The 12,047-nt window shown below is 42.0% G+C and overlaps 1 protein-coding gene across 1 annotated transcript in view; it reads right to left on the reverse strand.

The window, feature by feature from the left end:
- nr1i2 (nuclear receptor subfamily 1, group I, member 2) overlaps positions 1–608 on the reverse strand; it is a 34,473-nt gene extending 33,865 nt beyond the window's left edge. Inside the window, exon 1 of the mRNA XM_029711921.1 lies at positions 237–608. The gene's annotated coding sequence lies outside the window, so the exon portion shown is untranslated. The remainder of the gene's footprint in view (positions 1–236) is intronic.
- Between the last annotated feature and the right edge of the window lie 11,439 nt (positions 609–12,047).

Here is a 12,047-nt window from a genome sequence, read left to right on the forward strand (position 1 = left end):
GCAGTGACACAAAATGGTCCACTTCACAAACGTAGCAATAGCCAAAACATTGCATTTTAACATTGAATGAATGTTGCAAAAAATATGACAATTATTACTGCAGCCGTGAGCGATCCAAGCTGTGAATTTCACTACAAAGTATCCTGTGTATACACGGAGTAGAGCACGAGCCTATCCTACGGTCTTTCTTTTTCATTTTAGAGGCAACATAAAGCATGAAAAACTGATTTACTTACAAAGACATTACAGCACTAATATCATAATCCCCGGGTCTTGGAAGGCGACTTCCCGTGGGCCATGACTACTTTGAAGAAAACATTGTAGCTGCGACTTTCAAGTGAAAGTGTTTATCCAGAATCACTGACTGAGAAGCGCACTCCTCAACACCAAAGGTCCCTCGTCTCCAGAGCGCCCACTCACTTCCTGGTTACGCTCTAGGTCGATGATGACAATAATAATTATATTTTTTAGACCTAGGTTAAACTGACAGTAACGCCTCAAAATTTGAATACAACAAAACCACTGTATTAGTAATTCAGGTTTATTAGTTGTGCTGTCTACAGTATCAGGTTAAATGCCGAGCTCTCGCAACATGAGACGGACTGATTTCTCAGCCAATGGTCTATCCACATTGCAGGCTTTCCCACACACTATACTCGTGATAGGAGGGTGACGTGTTGTACATATGTAGGATCACCCTGTTGCAGGAAAACTTTCCTGCAAAGCAGGACACTTTAAACTTGTAGTGTATTTGACGTTTAATGGTCTTCTGAAGATTGTAATTTCCACTTTGAAATTTCAGTCTTGAATTTCATTCACCCCTACAAACATGTCCATAATTATAATCCACATAATATTTCACATTTCCTTTTTTGCAGGATTAATTCCCTGCTGTAGCAAACTGGCTCGAATAAAGATCCTACATCTGTAGTAGCCTGTAATAGTAACTGTAGTAACACGACCCATACAAGAAAGATCGTACACCTACTCAACCATAGACCCATGAAATCTTAGAATTTATACAATTCGAATCAATTCACTTCAATTTCAAGCGCAGCACGAGAAAAACAAGCCCTACCCAATGATCTACTGAGCTGCCTGGAGGTTATTTTTTATTTTATTTAAATTATTATTATTATTTTTATTACTACGTCAAACGTCTAACAAACTAAACACAGGTATTAACATGAAAATACTAAATACATACAAAAAAATATAATATATAAATAATAATAAAAAATAATAATTCGAGTGCAATTGTATTCACTCTGAAAAAATCTCATTATAATGATTTAGGAAGATGTTATTCTTGATGTTATTCATTCATAATGTCTTAATAGGATGATTAAATTCAATCAAAAATATGTTTTACTATTGGTATGGAATTATGGAATTGTTGTTTGTGTATAAAGTTTTTGGCAACAAGAATAAAAACATTCACAATAATTTCAATGGTCTTGTTATCATTGCAATAGTAACATACTATATCCTTTATGTCAAAAACATGGTTAGTGTTCAAAATGGTAAATAAGTATTCTGCAAGGTTTTCCCAAATTTCTAACACAAATTTACATTCATAGATCAAGTGAGTCAGATTTTCACCTTCTTTTTCACAGAAAACGCAGATATCATCAATAGCCACAAATTTGGACAACATGGAATTACATGGATATATCTTATGTAGAATTTTAAAGTGCACTTCCTTCAAGTTGTTAAGTATACAATATTTGTAAGGCATTAACAAAGTTATTTTTCCAGACAATGTTAGGAATACGCAAGTTCCAGAAAAATGTTCCTCTAATTAAAGTTGGTTCCGTGAATGTAAAATTTGTGTTATGTATTTATTACAACAAGATTTCTCAAGTAAGCCCACGCCTTCCAAACAGAGTTCTGGATAAGCTCTGTGATCATCACCAAAGCTGTAGTTAGACCACTGGGAATGGCTTTGATCACAGAAATAAACTCTCTTAAAGGTATTGGAAACTCATTCATTGTTAGAAATTGTTCATATTCAAGAATATTACCCTTGTTGTCAAAAACATCAAGAACAAAGTCAATATTCCTCTCATGCCAGCTAGGGTAGAACAATGACTTAATCCTTACAGTTATGTCTGAATTATTCCACAAAATAACTTTATGTGGGGGACAATTGTGCAGGAAACATATTTTCTGGGCCATTAAAGCTTGTTGGTGAAACCTAGCCAATTTAGCTGGTGATCTTTCAGGAATATAATTACATTGCAGTAAAAACTGAAGACCTCCCAACCTATTAAACACATTGTTTGGAATGAAATACCAAATTGATTCTGTATTGACCAAACATCTTTTCAACCAATTGATCTTGAAAGTGTTATTTATGTCAACAAAATCCAACAGCTTCAGACCTCCTTCAGCTCTTTTATTTGAGAGGACTGACTTTTTTAATTTGTGAGACTTATTTTTCCAGATGAAGTCAAGAAAGGTCTTGTTGATCTCTTTACAGGCAGAGGGATTTACAAATAAAGATAACGAGGTGTACACAAAGCGAGACAGGTCCTCTGCCTTGGACAGAAGCACTCTCCCAAGTATATAAAGATCCCTTTGTAGCCAATAATTTGTTTTACTGTCTAGTGAACCATGAGCAGCAGCCCAATGGAGCAGTTGCTATGGCTACTCACACGCAGAGCGGGGGACAGACAGACAAGCAACTAGCATAATAAACTATTTCTGATTTCTGCACATAAAAATTAGCATGGGAGGCGAGTCATGCTTATCGGGACAGGACAGGAATGTTATAGAACTGTTGCAGGATCAGGACAACACGGGGAAAAAACTGACAGGACAAGACAGGACATGAATTGATTTTCACTCCCGTGGGGAGGGGAGAGAGAAGGAAAGAAAGAGAGGGAAGGTAATATTATGTTATTACTGTGTTACTGTGCTATCATGTATTATTATTGTGTGGTGGGGATAGACAACCCACCCCTGTCTCTGACTTTAATCTTTTGGAAACAGGTTCCGCTCAGGTAAGCCCAACCATAAATGATCCGCATTATCATCATACTGCAAGCCCACAACAGGTAACCCTCATTGACTCTTGTTTAAATCCACATCTTTCCTCAAAGCGTAGGCCCAATGGTACAGTTTTAGACTATCTTGTATCTGAACCAATTCAAGCTATCCCTTTGGTATTTTCAAATAAGGGGTTACCAACTGAGCATAGTATGCTTGTATTACAGACTGAAATCCTGCAGCTGCGTCATTGATTCATGTCAATGCCAGAAGTTTGATCTCGAAAATCTATTTTATTTGAACTCTGACCTCTCAAACCAACATGGACATTCTGGTAATATCTGAAACTTGGCTAAATAAGACTGCCGGATACTATTCGTCAAATTCGTCATATTTCTTGAACTGTGTATCTGAGAATGGTGGGAATCCAGCTGCCATCCGGAATGTAGTCAAATCTCTGAAACAAAACTCTGTCCATTCATTATCCCAGCAGGTTATGACAACCTCTGGTCCCATAACAGATAAGATGGACATTTATGGTGCATTTAATAACCACTTTGCCTCAGCGTGCCACCTATTTGATAAAATAGCTTCTTAAAACTTTGATTGCAGCAGATGAAGTCCTTTACTCACCTCAAACCAGGTTGCAGGGAACGATACATTCCCAGATACACATTCCTCATTTTCATTCCAAGCATTTGATGTCTATGATGAACTTAATGCCTTATTGAAGATCGATGTAAAACAATCCACTGGGTCTAACTCAATTGATCCATTTTTTGCTGCAGCTTTCTGCCCCACTAGTTGCAGAATCATTGATTGTCAAGTAAAACATATCTTTTTTTACCTGACAATTGTTTCTGGGGTTATCCCTAAGATCTCTAAAACGGCAGCATTCCTCCCCCTAAACAAATGCGGAGATACTTCTGACTTTGACAACTACCGTCTAATATCCAAGCAATCTTACCTTGCCAAAGTTTTAGAGTCCCTGGCAAACTTTCAGTTTAGAACTTTGTTTTACTTCTCATTGTATTCTTAATGAGCACCAGTCTGGTTTTAGACCTGGGCGTAGCACTGTTTCAGCAGCTACACTTGTCTTAGATGATGTGTTATATTGTTTAGAGAATACAAATCATTGTGCTGCCTTATTTATTGACCTGTCGAAGGCATTTGATACGGTTGACCATTTCTTAAATCTTTAAAAAAAGGTTGTCTGAAATAGGCCTAGATCAGGCATCTTGCAATTGGTTCAATATCTACCGAACGGACAGGACACAATGTGACGATATCAATTCGAGTTTCCTCAATATTACAAAAGGTGTGCCGCAGGGGTAGATTTTGGGCACTGTTCTCTTCACTATTTATATAAATAATATTGGTCTATCTGTTAAAACCTGTAACATTCATCTCTGTGCGGATTATACAGTTATTTACTCCTGTGCCCACTCAGTACAGCAGGCCACTTATGACTTTCAGCATGGTTTTGACGGAATTAATGTCACGTCCTGACCATAGAAAGATATTATTTTCTGTGGTAGAGTAGGTCAGGGCTGACAGGTTTTTTTTCTAGTTTAGATTTTCTATGTTGTTATGTTCTAGTTTTTGTATTTCTATGTTGGGTTTTGTTTGGGATGATCTCCAATTAGAGGCAGCTGGTCATCGTTGTCTCTAATTGGAGATCATACTTAAGTAGGTGTTTTTTCCACCTGGGTTTGTGGGAGATTGTCTTTGAGTTAGTGTATGTTTCACCTCTGCGTCACGGTTTGTTGTTTTGTTATTCAGTTTATTTATATTTATTGCATAGTTTCACAGTGAAAATAAAATGTGGAACGACACACGCTGCGCTTCGGTCTGCTCCTTCCTACGACATCCGTGACAGAATCTCCCACCACCAAAGGACCAAGCAGCGTGGAATGGACCAGTGGACTTGGGAAGAGATATTGGACGGGAAAGGACCCTGGAGGCAGGCTGGGGAGTATCGCCGTCCTAAAAAGGAGATTGAGGCAGCGAAAGCGGAGCGGCGATATTACGAGGCACTATACCAACCACGAGGCAAGTGCGAGAGGCAGCCCCAAATTCTTTTTTGAGGGGGGCACACGAGGAGATTGGCAGAGTCAGGTTGGAGACCTTAGCCAACTCCCCGTGCTTACTGTGGGGAGTGAGTGACGAAGCAAGCACAGTGTTATGCGGTGATGCGCACTGTGTCGCCAGTGTGCATTCACAGCCCGGTGTGATCTATGCCTGCGTCCCGCATTTGTCGAGCTAGGTTGAGCATCCAGCCAGGACGGGTTGTGGCAGCTCTACGCTCGAGACCTCCAGTGCGCCTCCACGGCCCAGTATATCCTGTGCCTGCCCCACGTACCCGGCCTCCAGTGAGTCTATGCAGCCTGGTACGCCCTGTGCCTGCTCCTCATACTTGCCCTGAGGTGCGTGTTACCAGTCTGGCGCCACCTGTGCCAGCCCCATGCATCAGGCCTCCAGTGCGCCTGCCCAGTCCGGGGTGTCCTGTTCCTGCTTCCCGCACTCGCCCTGAGGTGCGTGTTACCAGTCTGGCGCCACCTGTGCCAGCCCCACGCATCAGGCCTCCAGTGCACATTCCCAGTCCAGAGCTTCTGGCGACAGTTCCCAGTCCGGAGCTTCCGGCGACAGTTCCCAGTCCGGAGCTTCCGGCGACAGTTCCCAGTCCGGAGCTTCCGGCGACATTTTGCAGTCCGGAACCTCCTGAGACGGCCCGCAGTCCGGAACCTCCTGAGACGGCCCGCAGTCCGCAACCTCCTGAGACGGCCCACAGTCCAGAACCTCCAGCGGCGGTCCGCAGTCCAGAACCTCCAGCGGCGGTATACAGTCCAGAACCTCCAGCTGCTGTCTGCAGTCCAGAACCTCCGGTGATGATCCACGGTCTGGGTCCTTCGGCAACGATCTAGAGTCCGGTGACACAAAAGCGGAGGGATCAGCGTGCGGAGCGGGGGTTATGCCCCGGACCGGAGGATCCGCGGGATGAGAAGGTTCTGAGTACTGCACCAGAGCCGCCATAGACATTTGTCACCCTCCCTTTTTTGTATTTTATGTTGGTGTGTTCGGAGTCCGCACCTTGTGGGGGGGGGGGTGTACTGTCACGTCCTGACCATAGAAATATGTTATTTTCTATGGTAGAGTGGGTCAGGGCGTGACAGGTTTTTTTTCTAGTTTAGATTTTCTATGTTGTTATGTTCTAGTTTTTGTATTTCTATGTTGGGTTTTGTTTGGGATGATCTCCAATTAGAGGCAGCTGGTCATCGTTGTCTCTAATTGGATATCATACTTAAGTAGGTGTTTTTCCCACCTGGGTTTGTGGGAGATTGTCTTTGAGTTAGTGTATGTTTCACCTCTGCGTCACGGTTTGTTGTTTTGGTATTCAGTTTACTTATATGTATTGCATAGTTTCACAGTGAAAATAAAATGTGGAACGACACACGCTGCGCTTCGGTCCACTCCTTCCTACGACATCCGTGACAATGAAAAAATTGCTTACTGATCTTAAACTAGTGCTAAATGCTAATAAAACCAAGTTTATGTTGCTCTCGTAATATTGACCCTGATGACCTGCATATTTGCACATTGAGGCCAAATTGAGCAAGTTTCCCATTATACAGTTGAAGTCGGAAGTTTACATACACTTAGGTTGGAGTCATTAATACTAATTTTCAGGCTATGAGGGGTGGCCAGTCCTCTTCTGGCTGTGCCGGGTGGAGGTTATAACAGCACATGGCCAAGATATTCAAATGTTCATAAATGACCAGCATGGTCAAATAATAATAATCATAGTAGTTGTCGAGGGTGCAACAAGTCAGCAACTCAAGAGTAAGTGTCAGTTGGCTTTTTCATAGCCGATCTTTGAGAGTATCTCTACCGCTCCTGCTGTCTCTAGAGAGTTGAAAACAGCAGGTCTGGGACAGGTAGCACGTCCGGTGAACAGGTCAGGGTTCCAGCAGGTCTGGGACAGCAGGTCTGGGACAGGTAGCACGTCCGGTGAACAGGTCAGGGTTCCATAGCCGCAGGCAGAACAGTTGAAACTGGAGCAGCAGCATGGCCAGGTGGACTGGGGACAGCAAGGAGGCATCATGCCAGGTAGTCCTGAGGCATGGTCCTAGGGCTCAGGTCCTCCGAGAGAGAGAAAGAAAGAAAGAGAGAAAGAGAGAATTAGAGAGAGCATATTTAAATATACACAGGACACCGGATAAGACAAGAGAAATACTCCAGATGTAACAGACTGACCCTAGCCCCCCGACACATAAACTACTGCAGCATAAATACTGGAGGCTGAGACAGGAGGGGTCAGGAGACACTGTGGGCCCATCCGATGAAACCCCCGGACAGGGCCAAACAGGCAGGATATAACCCCACCCACTTTGCCAAAGCACAGCCCCCACACCACTGGAGGGATATCTCCAACCACCAACCTACCACATCAGTCAGGAAGTTAAAGCTTGGTCGCATACTTCCAAAGTTGTGGCAAAATGGCTTATTAAGGACAACAAAGTCAAGGTATTGGAGTGGCCATCACAAAGCCCTGACCTCAATCCTATAGAAAATGTGTGGGAAGAGCTGAAAAAGTGTGTGTGAGCAAGGAGGCCTACAAACCTGACTCAGTTACACCAGCTCTGTCAGGAGGAATGGGCCAAAATTCACCCAACTTATTGTGGGAAGCTTGTGGAAGGCTACCCGAAATGTTTGACCCAAGTTAAACAATTTAATGGCAATACTGCCAAATACTAATTGAGTGTATGTAAACTTCTGACCCACTGGGAACGTGATGAAAGAAATAAAAGCTGAAATAAATCATTCTCTCTACTATTATTCTGACGTTTTTAAAATAAAGTGGTGATCCTTACTGACCTAAGACAGGGAATTCTTGCTAGGATTAAATGTCAGGAATTGTGAAAAACTGAGTTTAAATGTATTTGGCTTCCGACTTCAACTGTACTTGGGTACTTGGGTATTTGGATTGATGAAAAGATCTCTTTTAAAATTGACAGAATTCAGATTGGTTTCAGATTGGTTTCTTTTATAGAAATAAGTCCTGCCTCACTTTGGAAAGTTGAAGGGAAATTGTTCAAGCAATGCTTCTCCCAGTACTTCATTATTGTAATATCATCTAAATGAATGCGGCAGCCTCTGCTTTAAAACCTTTAAGATTCAGTCTATCATTCAGCACTGCGTTTTATCACTGCGTACAATTTTCCTACACATCACTGCATTTTATATAGTTCTGTTGGCTGGGAGTCTCTGACTACTAGATAGATATATAAAGTGGTTCTTCAGAGACTCCCCCACTACCTCAACTCAAGTATTAACTGGCGATACAGCTATTTTCAGAACCCTTCTCTGGACTGGCTGGTTCTGGAGATCCCGCGGGTCTCCACTGACCTGGGGAAAAGTGCTTTTAGTTTTTATGCCCCCAGCTCATGGAATAGCCTTCAGGCCATCTTGAAATTAGACTCGCTTATCTCCATTTGACAGTTGAGATAGAGTTTAAGGGAGGTGATATGTAAGAGCTGTGTTTGTTTTAATTCATCTTGTTATTTTATTGATATGATTTATGTTCATGTTCACAGGGCTCCCTGTCTCAATTTTTATTATATTTTTTATTTCACCTTTATTTAACAAGGTAGGCCAGCTGAGAACAAGTTCTCATTTACAACTGCAAAGATTAAGCGAAGCAGTGTGACAAAAACAACAACACAGAGTTACACATGGGATAAATAAACGTACAGTCAATAACACAATAGAAAAATATATGTACAGTGTGCGCAAATGTAGTAAGATTAGGGAGGTAAGGCAATACATAGGCCATGGAGGCGAAATAATTACAATTTATCATTAACACTGGAGTGATAGATGTGCAGATGATGATTTGCAAGTAGAGATACTGGTGTGCAAAAGAGCACAAAAAATATATATATAACAATATGGGGATGAGGTAGTTGGGTGTGCTATTTACATATGGGCTGTGTACAGGTACAGTGATCGGTAAGCTGTTCTTACAGCTGATGCTTAAAGTTAGAGAGGGAGATATAAGTCTCCAGCTTCAGTGATTTTTGCAATTCGTTCCAGTCATTGGCGACCAAAGGGGGTGCTGGCTTTGGGGATGACCAGTGAAATGTACCTGCTGGAGCGTGTGCTATGGATGGGTGCTGCTATGGTGACCAGATAAGGCGGGGCTTTACCAAGCAAAGACTTATAGATGAACTGTAGCCAGTGCAGTGGGTTTGGCGAAGAATATGTAGCGAGGGCCAGGCAACAAGAGCATACAGATTGCAGTGGTGGGTAGTATATGGGGCTTTGGTGGCAAAACGGATGGCACTGTGATAGACTATATCCAATTTGTTGAGTAGAGTGTTGTAGATGACATTTTGTAGATGACATCGCCGAAGTCAATTATCGGTAGTATAGTAAGTTTTACGAGGGTATGTTTGGCAGCATGAGTGAAGGAGGCTTTGTTGCGAAATAGGATGCCGATTCTAGGTTTCGGTTTGGATTGGAGATGCTCAATGTGAGTCTGGAAGGAGAGTTTACAGTCTAACCAGACACCTAGGTATTTGTAGTTGTCCACATATTCTAAGTCAGAACCGTCCAGAGTAGTGATGCTAGTCGGGAGGGCGGGTGCAGGCAGCAATCGGTTGAAGCGCATGCATTTAGTTTTACTAGCATTTAAAAGCAGTTGGAGGCCACGCAAGGAGTGTTGTATGGCGTTGAAGCTCGTTTGGAGGTTTGTTAACACAGTGTCCAAAGAAGGGCCAGATGTATACAGAATGGTGTCGTCTGCGTGGAGCTGGATCAGCAGTAAGCGCGACATCATTGACATATACAGAGAAAAGAGTCGGCCCGAGAATTGAACCCTGTGGCACACCCATAGAGACTGCCAGAGGTCCGGACAACAGGCCCTCCGATTTGACACACTGAACTCTGTCTGAGAAGAAGTTGGTGAACCAGGCGAGGCAGTCATTTGAGAAACCAAGGCTGTTGAGTCTGCCGATAAGAATACAGTGACTGGCAGAGTCGAAAGCCTTGGCAAGGTCGATGAAGATGGCTCCACAGTACTGTATTTTATCGATGGTGGTTATGATATCATTTAGGACCTTAAGCGTGGCTGAGGTGCACCCATGACCAGCTCGGAAACCAGATTGCATAGCGGAGAAGGTACGGTGCGATTCGAAATGGTCGGTGATCTGTTTGTTAACTTGGCTTTCGAAGATTTTAGAAAGGCAGGGCAGGATGGATATAGGTCTATAACAGGTTGGGTCTAGAGTGTCGCCCCCTTTGAAGAGGGGCATGCCCGCTGTAGCTTTCCAAACTTTGGGGATCTCAGACGATACAAAAGAGAGGTTGAACAGGCTAGTAATAGGGGTTGCAACAATTTCGGCGGATAATTTTAGAAAGAGATGGTCCAGATTATCTAGCCCAGATGATTTGTAGGGATCCAGATTTTGCAGCTCTTTCGGAACATCAGATGTCTGGATTTGTGTGAAGGAGAAGCGGTGGGGGGGGGGGGGGGGGGGGCATGGGCAAGTTTCTGTGGGGGGTGCAGAGCTGTTGGTCTGGGAAGGGGTAGCCAGGTGGAAAGCATGGCCAGCCGTAGAAAAATGCTTATTGAAATTATCAATTATCGTAGATTTATCGGTGGTGACAGTGTTTTCTTAAAATGTATAATTATTATTATTTTTTATTAATTGAATATTCGAAATATACAATATACTTGCAGTGAAACCGCTCAACAACTACATCATACCAGTCATCCAACAGATTCCCATTCAGAGTGACACACAGAAGCATCCAGGGTCATTGCCCTGCTCAAGGGCACGTTGACCAATCTACCACCAGGCCAAAAAACATTAAGCTGAACCCTCCAAGATCCCCCCACAGTTTCCCAATAGCTGTCCCTCAACAATTCGAGACCCCTCCCACAGTACAAAAATAAAAAATAAAATACAATTCATTCCATTCCCCACCCCCAATGCAACAACAACCAATAGAATGAACTAAAAAGAAAAAAGGAAAAGACAAAAGAAAACAGCAAACAACAATGCAATAAAATAATAAAACAAAATAATAAATTTAAAACAAAGGACATCAAGGACAACTAAAATCATAACAGCAATGCCAACTCTATATGGTTGTGTGCATGTCTGGCACTATTACATGTATGTGTGTGTTCTTGTATGTGTTTATTTGAATGAGAGTGTGTGTATATGCATGTGTACAAACACCTGCATGGCATCAGCCTCAGGCAAACCGGCATTAGTTGTAAAAACACTGCCACTTAGTGTCATTCAAACTGACTTTTTATTATGTTTTATTTTGACTTTTTTTATTTTATATTTGGTCCTCAAATGAAACTGGTATACTTTCCGATTTATGTACCTCTGCTAGTTTAGATCCTTTATATTGGGCAGACAGACCAGTATAAACTGGTATACTTTCCGATTTATGTTCCTCTGCCAGTTTTGATCCTTTATATTGGGCAGACAGACCAGTTCCCTACCTCCTCTCGCTGCCACCTGCCTCCTCCATTTTTGGGATAATGCTGTAATCAATTCGTTGTACTCTTGGATTGAGCAGACCTTCCCGTACAATTCTGATAACTCCATGAAGGACATAACTCTACTATTCCAATTTAAAAATATAATTTAAGAACAAAATATCCTTTTCAAACATCTTTCCCATAAATGCAGGTTTTTTATCAACCAGCACATTTGAGTTCAGCCATAATATTTGTTGTAATATTTGTTCTATCTTTTCGGGGAGATGAAATTGTAATTGTAGCCAGCTCTGCAATGCTTGTTTGAAAAAGAGAGATACTTTGAAAAAAGTATCATTTTCAATTAATCGAAAATGAGACATGGCAATCTGCACAAAGGCAAAAAGGGCAATTTCAAACAATGGATGAGCTTTTCTTAGTAATCTACTTGAGAACCATTTAGGGTTCAAATAAAACTTTTGAATGAGTGAAGCTTATAGAGAGAGGTTTAGTGCTTTTATATTTAATTATCTCAACCCACCCAATTCATATTCATTAT

The sequence above is a fragment of the Salmo trutta genome, chromosome 24, assembly GCF_901001165.1.
Source record: "Salmo trutta chromosome 24, fSalTru1.1, whole genome shotgun sequence".
Classification (NCBI taxonomy): Eukaryota; Metazoa; Chordata; class Actinopteri; order Salmoniformes; family Salmonidae; genus Salmo; species Salmo trutta.